Source organism: Coturnix japonica, chromosome Z (genome assembly GCF_001577835.2).
Source record: "Coturnix japonica isolate 7356 chromosome Z, Coturnix japonica 2.1, whole genome shotgun sequence".
Lineage (NCBI taxonomy): Eukaryota > Metazoa > Chordata > Aves > Galliformes > Phasianidae > Coturnix > Coturnix japonica.
This window is the reverse complement of record NC_029547.1, coordinates 22,156,877-22,169,502: the sequence shown is the minus strand read 5'-3', so window position 1 is coordinate 22,169,502 and position 12,626 is coordinate 22,156,877.

Below are 12,626 nucleotides of genomic sequence, written 5' to 3'. Positions count from 1 at the left end.
CAGCTGCTGGCTCTGCCCCGCGGATAATGCGGGGGGTGCTGCACCAAACTGCGCCCGGCTTTAGTTACTTACTAGTTAACGAAGTATGAGAAAAACACACATGTGCAAAAGGCTGATGTGAAAAATAAACACAGACACAACAGCAGTGTTTACATAATGGCGTTGTGCTGCTGATTTACTCTTTGCTACTTGCAGCGATGGCGTTAGTCTAAAGATGCTTCAAGAAAGATATGAACAATTAGTTTACCCCCACCAGCTCACAGCTGCATGTAACAGTTTGCACAGTTCATTTGTTCCTCATAAGGAAACATCACCGTTTCTTCTGTCAGAAAAAAAACCCACCCCTGTAAGCAATTCACTAACATGCGTATGGTTACTTGTGTTCCTGTTGCTGCACTCCAACGCTGCAGATAAACATGAGCTCAGTGTACAGCAGGACACATCTGAAGCTCTGGAGAACCTGGGGATAACAGCAAAGCACAGTGATTTCAGTTAGACAAAGAGCAGGTGAAAGAGTAATCTCTTTCATTTGTATGTATGTTTACAATAGTTTGATTATGACATGAAATTCTGTAGATTGCAAGATTAAAAATATTGCATATCTATATGTAATAAAGTGTATTTCAATGCTGCCTAGGTGTGAGAAGCTCTTGGAAACTGCGGATCACCTTATACAGTGGGTATTCATGGACACGAGAGCCTGATCTAGTGCTCATTTCAGTCAAGAAACACTAGTGGATTCTGGATTCATGGCTGATGTTTCTAGCACCATGGGCTGTCATGTTATGAATCTGGGTTTTTTCTTTTGTCCTATCATGTTCCACAAGATCTGATCCTGCTTTCTCCCATTTTTCCTTCAACAAAACTGTCAGAGATTCCAGCCAAATCCTGCCCTAGTAGAACAAATTCCATTATGGTGCATTCTGCACAGTCTAGTGTTGTCATCCCTTACAACTAAAAACATGGGTTCACATAATTTCATACAGTGTCAGGTTTGTTCTCCTCCCTCCACACAGGCAAAACAATCACCAGGAGTGAAAAACAGAAATGGGATGGCAGTATTAGATAGGCTGTAGTTCAGCAGCCACACCTTTTATGTGAGTTTGTTTTTGCTCCTAGTGATGAAGAATGGTGGGGGGAAAATAAACTCTGTAGAGAGGACAATATGTAAGGCTTATGCAGCTGCTTATGGCATGCATATTTGGGCAGTGCTCTGGGTGACTGAAATGAGACAGTAATCCTCTGAGCGACCTCCATAAAACAAGGAATCTGCTGGGGTTAATGAGGGCAGAATAATTGGATGAAGCAACATGTTTCCTGTTGGAGAAACAGCCATAGAGCCAGACAGCCCCTTCTGTGTGCATGTAGCAGCATACATGCACTGTGTGAAACAGTGCTACTGGTGGGAGAAGAGAGAGAAGGAAAAGATGAACTCAGTAGTCTTCTGTCAGTTCCACAACTGGAAGCTCTACAAACCACAGCAGTGGATCTCTTGCATGTCTTTATGGGAACTACTTTTCATGCTCAGGAGACAAAGAGCATCCATACCACCTCTAGTCCCTCCTGAACAGGTGTTAGGACCAGGTAGCTCTGGTTGTAAATGCAGCTCAGAACACATTCATAACTGAAGTGCTTGCCTAGTTAGCATGGGATAAACACTCAACAAATTAACCTGGTCCAAAGCAAATCTTTGGCCCAGTTTACATTGGTCTAAGCCAGGTCACATTTAAACACAGTTCCGGTTAAGCCAGTTTTGTAAATGGGCCAATCTGTATTTTGACACTGCTGAAAACAAAGTTAGCCTAGCCTATCCCAGGACATAGCTTAACATGCCCACTGAACTAGTTTGGACATGTTTCTCCTAGCACTCATATACCAGGATAGATAGGATCTTTGAAATATTGCTAAATATCACGATTTTATCACAAATCACAAGATAATCAGCATTTTTCTCAAAGCCCCAGCTTCTGGAGTCATGTGAAAATGATAATCTCTCAGGGCTTATATATATATTTTTTTCTTTTTAATTATAAGCTTTAATGATAACTATGTGGAATGGAAGTGCGGCCTTTGAAAATGGAAGGCATTCAAAACCCCTGTATATTTTCACCTCTGGATCTCTAAGTGCCACATTTAACTGCAGTGCAATTGGGGTAGCAAAAACTTCTTTGTTCAACTCAAATCCAACTTGCTATGTTTAAAAGCACTCCTGGTATAACTACATGAATTTAAACTCCCAGCATCATTTAAATTGGTTTGGCTTCTGTGTTGAGACAAGTCCTTGGATCACTGAATGTATGGCAAACATTATAACATGGCCTTTTTGACTCTTTAGAGTTTTGCAGGCATGGCTCTGCAGCTGAAACACCCTCCAGACTACCCCAGCCACACCAGCAGGAGCTCTAACACAGACAGAACTGTTCTAGCAAAATAATCCATTTGCCAGTCCAGATTACCACAATCAAGAGATTGAAATACTTTTTTTGGTTGTTTATTTATTTTGTGTTGTTTTGTTGGTATCACTTGCATCTACATTAGTAGGGTTTGCCAGTACAGCTATCTTGGCAACCCTTTTAAATGCAAATCAGCTGTATGTGCCCGCAGCACAGGCTGAGATCTCATTTTTAATGCTATTAAACAGCTGTGTCTTGGGCATTTGCCTTGTTAGACTCTTTTAACCACATTATTTTGTTCCACTGCTAAATAAACAGCATGGGGTTAAATGTATTAGTGTAATTTATCTTCATTCCTTCTTAATTTACACTTCGAATGAATTAATTAGGATGATCTAATTAACACTGTACAATAGCAGTACCAGTGCCAGCAATCTCTCCAGAGGATGAGGCCAGGAGCACCCCTCAGTGACCCACACCTGCTTTCCTTATCATTTCTCTTTGATGAGCTTCTCCAGATGGGCCTGAAAACAGAGGTTCAGTCAATACAGCCCAGTGTGACCTAATGTGCACCAGGGCTGTCTGAAGCTACTGACAGGAGGTCAACACTGAACAGTTCTTAGCAACAATTACACCAGCTTTTCCATTCTTTTTTTTTGGGTGGGTGTAAGTCCTTCTTTGCCTTGCTCTCCTCACCTCTGCAAGTGTTAATTTTTCTAAAGGATTACATTCAGCCAGAATCGCCCTTAGATGTCATTCTTGCATGGCATGGCAGATCACATCCAGTGCACCCTGGAAACCAGCAGCAGTGCTAAGGGGCAAATCTTTGGGTAAGTGGCACAGAACTGCTACCTTCTGAAACATTTGTTCTGTCTTGCTATGACAAATGACTGTTGAGTCCCTCACATCTTGCAAAGTATATGAACACCGGCACATCTGAAGTCAGTGAGCTATAACATCACACAGTATGCAAGAGAAAGGAAATGATAGGCCTTGGTTTCTACGTAAAGCTGAGTTTGTTCTGCACAAAAGATTTTCATTAATCAAGGGGCTAATGTGGCTTTAAAATAACATTACAGATGTGTGTAATGTTTGGAATGAGAAAAATTTTCACCAATGGTTTCTTAATCCTCAGGAGAATCCCTTGGAAAAGCCTTACTGTTGCATCTAGTCCAGAATTCTCACTGTTCCAGCACTATGTGCTAATTAAAAATAATAATAATATTGAGATAAAATGTCTCAGACTATGAGGAAAAGTCTTCTGCTTTGTTTATAATCCCTGTGTGTCCGTTGTACCATTTTCCAGCACTTCTTGCCCTTTAGTTACCCATAAACAGTCTCTGCTACCTTGCTTTTTATTTTTTTGCTGACTCTGTATTGCCTACTTGGTCACTCTCTTAGTAAGAAAAATTGTTCCTTGCTGGTGAAAACAGTAGTGTTGATGACATGCTTTTGATCAAGTTTGATTAGCAAGGCTTCCCCATGTTTTTTGAGCCAGTTCCCAGAGATACACGGTCCAGCGCAGCGCTGGAAATACCACTGCAAAGAGGGGTCAGTGACATTCAAGGTGACATTCAGCAAAAGTCTTAGCGTCGGATGTTCAGGAGATTTCAGTTCCCTGCCCTGAACTCCGCACAGAGGCAGCTCCTTGCTTCTTTTCAGGAGCTGCCTCCAGTCTCGCCCTTGCAGCAGTTTCCCTTTGCTTCTCTCTTGCTACGTAGCAGTGGCCCCCAGTGGTGACAGCTGAGCTGGCTTCCCATTTCAGGTTATTCCAGTCTGCACTGAAAAGCCTCCACGCTCTAGCAGGAACTTGGCCTAAGGACTTGTGTATTCTTCACATCGCCCACTTCTGCAGGGCCAGTTCCTTCGCACTGAGGGTTCAACTCAAAACACTTGAGCTTGGAAGCAACAAACACTTATCTGTCTCTGAGAACTGAGCTGCTTCTTACATTCTTACATAGATTTAGTCTTTTAGAAGGAACTAGATAATTAAAACAGAGAACAGCAGTGTGTCATCCAGGGAGATCTCTAAGTGATTTTCCTTTTCTTTTTTTCGCTTGTCTTCACCTCTTATGTCAGTACGGAAAGCAGGAAGACAATAATGTATTCATGCAAATGAATAGCTTTGGTTTTGTAAGGATAGGAATACACATCCCAGTAGCTATGCTTAAATTCTTAAGCAGCAGTATGCATTGAAATAGAAAGTATTTAAGGTCTTTCAATACTTAAGGACCGTTTAAGGACTTTTATTCAAGGTATTTAAAGATAAGGACTTTTGACCCCAAATGGGAATACACGTTCCTTTCTGGTGGTGCAAGTTTAGTCGCTGAAGTTTGAAAACACAGAAATCTGCACGTTAAAAAGTTCGTGTTTTAGCTTGGTGACTTCTTACATTGTTCCTTCCCCTTACATGCTATTTTGCCCACAGATCAGAAGGAACTAGCGTATTCCAACAGCTGTCACCCCGAAAAAAAGGGCAATGCAGGTCACATTCTTAGGAGAATATTTCTGACTTTGTCAGGCAGATAAGAGGAAGCATGAGAGAATTTTTTTTTACTTCTATTCTTCAGTGCCTGAGGGACATTGAGTTAATCTGCCCTTACAGATGTATAAGTAGATCAGAACTTTGGGGTACAAGTTCAGGTTGCTCAGCCTGTTTGTGTATCACTGCTACTAATGTCTACTGTACTCAGTCAAAGCGAAGGCCAACATATGTATTCACTGAATCCCAGAATCCCAGAGCAGCTGAGGTTGGCAGAGACTTCTGGGTCCATCTGGCCCAACACCTGCTCAAGCAGAGACACCAAGACCAGAGTGTCCAGGGCCAGGACCAAGCGACTTCTGAAGATCCGCATGGAGACTCTGCAACCTCTTTGGGCAGCCAGTGCAAGTGCTCAGCCAGCCACACTTCGCAGAAGAGCTTCCTGGTGTTCAGGGGTAACCTCTGGTGTTTGGTGTTCATGCTTCTTGCCTTTTGTTCTGGCAGTACACACCACTGAAAAGAGTTTGGCTCCATATTTTTTCACACCCTCCTTTCAGGTATTCATAGACACTGATGACATCTCCTGGAGCCTCCTCTTCTCCAGGCTGAATAGACCCAGCTCTCAACCTCTCATCAGGGAAAAGATGCTCCAGTCCTTTCATCACCTTTGTGGCCTGTTGTCAGATGCTCTCCACCATATCTGTGTCCCACAGCTGCATACAGCGCTCTAGCTGTGGCCTCACCAGTGCTGTGTAAAGGAGGAAGGACCCCTTTCCTTAACCTGCTGGCAGTGCTTCACCCAATGCAGCCCAGGGTTCCATTATCTTCTTCTCTGCATGGGCACACTGCTGGCTCATGTAATTACTGGTTCCTGTCTTGTAGTCATGCTTTCCATTATCATATACGTACATCTCAGAGCACTAGTTTCCGAACTGCAGGCTGTGAGGTCATGGGAAGTGGTCCACAGAACCAAAGTAAAATGTAAAGTTTTTCAATTTAAATGTTTTCAATTTAAAAACTTAGATGGTAAGAATATATGAGAAATCTGGAAGCACAACAGGGTTTGCCAGGGACCGCTGCTTTACAGAGACAAAGAGCAGAGAATTTCCTGATTTTTATGGGATTAGGACAGATCCAGACAAGCATTGTAAAGCAGGCTTGTTTGTGTAAGTATGGCTTTATTAATTTTCCTGCTGAACAATTTACCACAAACATCTGGAACAGCATTATTAGTAGTTTTGAGGGCACATTAATTCTGGATGTTCTTAAATAGCTTTTTTTTTTTACCTAAGAACACTTAAGAAAGGAACACTTCTGAAGGCACTTGGCAGAACATGAGAAGGCTAAAATACTCTCAGTTACCTAGTCGTATTCTGTGAAGCTTGATGGCTGTGAGGACTAAGTAACCTGATTCCATACATTTTAGCAGGATGAAATGTGTCCTATTGAGCTGGTATTTCTGTGGTTTAGATCTAACTTTTGAATATGTTGCCTACAGCAGGGGCTGTTTCCCAGGCATTCAAATGCACGAGTAGCCTCATCAGCCGATGCCTCTTTAATGAGAAAGACTTAAAAGGACACATTCACTTGCTTTAAAAGACTTGTTTGTGTACTCTCTCAAAGCATTTATTCGAAACTTTATTGTTCTTGTGTACACAGGAAATCAATGTTGTCACACAATCTGTGCGTTATACCAACATTTATATTCTTTCTAAGGTCGTGGTGCTGTTTTTAAGCAAGCCGTTATAGATGGACCTTGCTGTTGGTGCAACGCTGGTGCATTTAGATCTGCAGCAAATACTTTTAAACAAATGATTAACAGCTTAATAGCCAAAACCTTGCAAGTTTCATGTTCGACAGTGCGAGGAAACCAGATTCCTTAGTTGGCTTGTATTCCAAAAGTCCCATTACCTCTCTGCTCTAAATATTAATCCGGATGATTTCGTTAAGCCCAAAACAAGTTAGAGGGCTTAAAACTGGAAGGATGTCTAGTGCGGGCAAAGCTTCAAAACTTTCCTAACACAGTGAATGTGGCATTTACTCTGATTATTGATTTGCACCTTCAAAGCTCTGCTTTATTTTAGGTTAATGGAGTTTAATTAGAGATCTGATTGCTGTTGAAAGCAGTAAAAACGAAACTGTGGATGCTCTATTTGAGCCTAAGCATTTTCTGGCATTTCTCCCAACCTCCAGGACATGTCCGAACATGCTTCTACTTTCCTACCTGAAGAAGGAACCACTTGGCATGTCTATATGTGTATTTTGGCTCAAAGAAAAGATAGCACTTTGGAAAAACAAAGGGGAGCTTCTGCCTCTTTGTAACAGGTCACTCGTTAAGAAGTAATAGAGGCAATACATTAAACTAGGAAGAACTTGAAGTGCGGAGTTGCAGGATTGCTAACCGATCACTTGGGCTTTCTAAAAGCCCTAATAACAGCTATCGCAGCTGCCAGATTTTTATGCAAATTGAAGCTTCAAGCATATGCAAACAATCCTAAAACACACAGAAGGATTACCTGAGCTCCTAAGATGCTTCGAACATACCTTCTGTTTCTCTCCTACCCAGGAATACTTCAGCTTTCCTTCATTTGGGAATCACTGAGACTCCAGTAAGTCAAATGGGGAGAAATCTTGGGGGGTACAAAACATCTGACAAATAAACCTAAGTGATTTCATATGACATAACTGCTTTTCCCAGATCACAGTCTGACCAGAAGTAGGAAAAGGAAAACAAAAAGGACTTCTAAGAAAAATAAGCACACTATTCTCATTTACTCTTGACACAGCAGATTCCACATGGTTATTACATAATCAATAAAGGAAACTACTTTAGGCTCCCTCCTGGGGAAGGTCTCATGGAGATGTGTTTCTGCATGACTGCTGTGTTGTCAGAATGAAACAGTTTTAAACTTTCTAGAGTTCCCACTTTTTATTTCCTACCAAATTAATGTGCACATTAGTGTGCAAAGTTCTAAAATATACATTAAGTAATGAGATGTGCTTTAGGTTTTCTATGCTATTGCCTCAATATAAAGTAATAGGATTGAAAATACATTAATAACACAGGGCTCCTGGTTCACACAAATATAAACCAAAAACTTTTGTCAGTGGTTTTCAGAATAACATTGAACAAGGACTCATTGTAGACTCCGCAACTTGTCAAACCTTCCTTCTAATATATCCTAAATATTCTGTGTACAAAATGCTGTGTATAGAATTCTATGTATGTATGCTACATTTTAGCATACCTTAGTACACATCAACATAAAAAGTAAGCACAAACAATTCCAGTCCATTGTATTAAGTGACCAGAAATAAATAAATAATCAATAAATAAATAATAAATAAATAAATTTCTAAAAATCCTTCAGTAATTTCTTAACATGAAAAGGTTTTAGGGTTTATAAGAAGCAGAACTCACTTCAAATTTCCATTCCTCTTCAAGCATTAGATGGTCACGGTCACAGCACCACAACTACTACCATCGAATTACCATTACTTGATGGCTAGATGTAATGCTTTAGGAAACCTGTAGCAGATGATGCCTTGGCAGGCTGGCTGGGACACAGACACCCTCTCGTGGCTCTGGCTGGGAGATGAGCAAAGGGCAAAGCAAGAAATAGCCAAAAGCTTGTGAGAAGTAACCTTACTCTAACTGCATGGGCAATCAGTTGTTGTCAGCGAATGTCAGCTAACTTGGAAGGCACGAGGGGAATCCTGGCTGTCCTGTAACTAGAAGATAGAAGATCAGAGATGTGGTTTTGTCTCAGTATTATAGAACTATGCAATTAAGTTCAGTGAGGTGGACATTCATTTACATATTCCAGGTTCACAGGAATAAAACTAACTCTGCTGCCCCATCCTTATATACACCTTTCTTCATATTTTTATTATAACTTATGACTCAATTACCTATTCTTAATAGATAAGCATATTCTTAAGGAAATCATGGCAATAGTACTTTCTCCCTTGTTTTCTGCATGTATTTCTCTTTGTACATTCCAATGTCACTCCATCTTGGGATGGTGCATTCAGACCATGTCCTGGATATCCATTTTTTCTCTGCTGCCCTCCTAAGTTAGCTGTATTTATCCGTAAAGGTAAAAGGAGCTGCAGAGAGAGGAGCCTGCCAAGGGCACGGCCAAAATACACTTGGTCACGCCCTGGTAATGGACTGACTTTGGAATGACTGCACAGATTCCACCCCGATAGGTTTGGTACCACACCCCCTATCTGATCCACTCATTTCAGTATATCCCACAACCACGTAAAAATAGGTCTGACCTGTAAATGCCTGCAGGCATTGTTGTCCACTCTACCCCGATCTGAACCAACTGATAAACTCAAAGTTTCTGAAGTACCTTTTCCCAACATTATTAATGAAGGTTAAAACCCGTCTACTGGGAAGTAATGGGAGCTTTGCCAGTGAGTGTTGATGCCTCTGCTATTTTGTTCTTTGGCTTCCTAAGTGGAAGCTGCCAATCATGCTGTATTACTCTGTAATTTTATTAGGCATCCAATCGTAATTTCCGCAAAGTACAGACAAGTTATCCTTTGCCTTTGCTGGGAACAGAATCAGGTGCTTTCAGCCAACCACCAAATTCTCTATACATTTATTTTGCTGGAAGACACAGTTCTAAATGTCTTGGCTTCAAACCACAACTTATGAACTGATAGACAATAACATCATGATATCAAGTACATACATCATCGAACTCCTAGCATGAAGCCTATTTTCTGACATTTTTCCTTCTTTCATGAGCTTGGGATTTTACAGTTTCCTTCTGGATAGCAAAGTTTGTAAACTAGACAGTGGTAGAGTCCGTGTTATATTCTTCTGTACATTATAATACAAATTATCAAGAAAAATAAAAATCCACTTCTCGTTTTTCATCAGAAAATCAACTTGAACATTATGAAAACATGTTATCATTTCAGACTCCGCCTAGAGGTATGTATTTTTACTATGTCTTTTTTTTTTCTTTTTCTTTTTTGTCTGATTATTTTTAAAACAAATAATAAATCTACATGACAAAACACATGACTAATTGAATTAGGCAATCTCCTTAGAATGTTGGCACCTTGGCACAGCAGCTATTGGCAGAACTGAAAGCAGTAGACAGATATGGCTTAAACTTTCTTCCTCTCCATGTTTCCCTTTCTCCAATTCTAGCTACAGCAAAGGCAAAAAGCCACCTCTGTTCTTTCTACAGTGTTTACTTTTAGTAGCCCTTAGGAAGAGAAAGCAGAAAAACAGATGGCCTGAATAGACAGAAATCAGAAGGTAGTAAACCCAAACTACCTGGTAGGTGTGTTACGACAGTCTGGTGAAGTGTGCTCCAGTATCTTCAAACTATGTGAGATTCCAACATTGCCACCATAATTTCCAACATATTGAAGCCAGTATTCAGCTATGTACACAGCTCTCTGGTCATATCTGCTGATTTACATGGGTGAGATGATCAAGATGCTTATCATTTTGTGGTGTGACAGCTCTGCATGGCCATCTGGGATGTGGCTTGTTTTTCACATTGCTGTCACCACCCATGGTCTCACTGTGCTCATATCCACTGCTTGGTCTCCAGAAACATTCAGCAACTGTTGCTGAACGTCTGTGGGTGCCATTTTCTTGCATGGAGGAATTCAATGACACATCTTTGATACACATTTCCATGTCAGATGCCAATTTGTCAGAGTGCCCCTCTGCTGCCATCTGTCGCATGACAGTGTGGAATGGAATACTGGTAGGAAGGTTCAGCTTCTACTGCCATATGAACATCCATCTCTGACATCATGGGCTGACACAATAAAATAGGAAGCACTACTTTTGGAGCAGCCCTAGTAGCAAGAGGTATTATGTGAATAGAGCCCATTTCTGATGCTATTCATTCACATTAGTACTATGAAAACATTTACACAAAGTATCCCAGGTAACGCAAGTAACTAATGGCTACAAGAAGCACGAGTTAAATAACATGATCTGACTACTTCTGCTGACAAATTAAACTACAAATACAATACACAAGCATTAGAGCTCACTGAACAAAAGAGATTACTTACAGACAGCCAAAAGAGAAAGCAACATCTGTTACGAGGGTCCATACAGGGAAAACGTTAGCATTTAACTGCAATCAAAACCATTCCACAGTTCTTAAAATCCACAGGTCATTTTAAATGTATACTATTTTATTTGAAACCCGATCTTTTGCAAGATTTTCTTTATTGATTAAAAAAGCTTTTACCCAAAATATTTCGCAATAAATACTGAAATTCTTTTCAACAGGTCTTACTCTTTACACAGAGCAATACCGCTCACAAATGCCTTTTAGTTATATTGTGGTATCTCAGTCGTGATTCAGTGTTTACATAAATCTGTCACTGAGAGTCGTAGCTTTCAGATCACAACTCTCAGGCTTCACAGTGTACTTGCAAATTAAACCAGCACAAAAAATGAAACCTTCAAAGTAATCTCTAAGTTCTGGGAAGTATGATTGTGCATTGATTGTGTATTGAAGGAATGATTATTTCCTAAGCTGACCCTCCTCTGCTGTGGGTAGTACCTCTCTCCCACAAACTCAAACGAATATTTAGATCTGATCTTTTGAATGATTCTAGTATTTTGACTTGAAATTGATTTCATTTTTTTTTCTTTTTTTTAACAGAACCACATCGTGATGTTCCACTTATATAAATTACACAGTACACACCACTGCCATAGCCCATCTCTATCAGGGCTACAGATTTCATTGCAAGTCCAAATGCGATTGTATTACTAGAATCAAGGGGTTGACAGAAACACTGCTTTAATCCTGTACTTGAATGTAAGGCCTTTTTCTCTAAGTCATAAATTGCTTTTGCTGTATTTTATGATGTTACTGAACAAGGCATGTATATCCAAACCATTACAGATCAGAAAATAAGGAGGAGATACAAATCCAGGGAGATTTCTTTAAAGGAGAAATCTGAACTAAAGGATGCCTGGGTTGGAGGAAGGGATGAACAATATAGATTAAAAAGTAATCTAAGCACAGTATTCTGGATCTCCTGAAATTTAAGAGTATAGGGATTTAGAAGAACTATAAAAGAAAGAGCTGAAATGCTTGAGACAGGAAATGATTCAAGAATGAATTTCAGCAGAGCCAGAGCTGAAGCAAGGAAAAAGCCAGGTGGTGCTGTAGAGATCATGAGAGATCACTGACATACACCCAAACTGCAAGGGGTGTAGGGAACTGAAGAACTGGTTCAGATTCAAAGATTGTTTCAAGTAACCTTCAGTACTGCAGAAGGTTATTAAGCAATTCATTGTATTAGCTGGACTGCTCCCACAGGGTTAAAAAATAATAATAATAAAAAATTAATAGCTGCCATGCCAGCATCCCTGCGGGCTCTTCCTGCCATTCAGTAACAGTTAAGGAAATGGAGATGCACTAGAGGAACTACAGTGGTATTCTGATAATGACACCTGTAAGTGTGCTTGCTTTAAAAGAACCTTTAATATCTAATTGGAAATGCATATGCAGAGTATTTATTTGTTTACAGAGACACTGCAGACAACTAAAGAAGCTGTAAGAGAGATTTGACATTGATAGCTCTTTCTCTGGGAGTGATCACAGAGAGGAACATGGAACAGAAGGATTACAGTGAATGCAGAATATGGTAGGATTGTTTTATGTAGACAGAGCTTAGGGGCTCAGCAGAAATCAGAAATGAGGTAAATGAATCAGGTAAATGCAAGTAAGTCATGGGTGCTA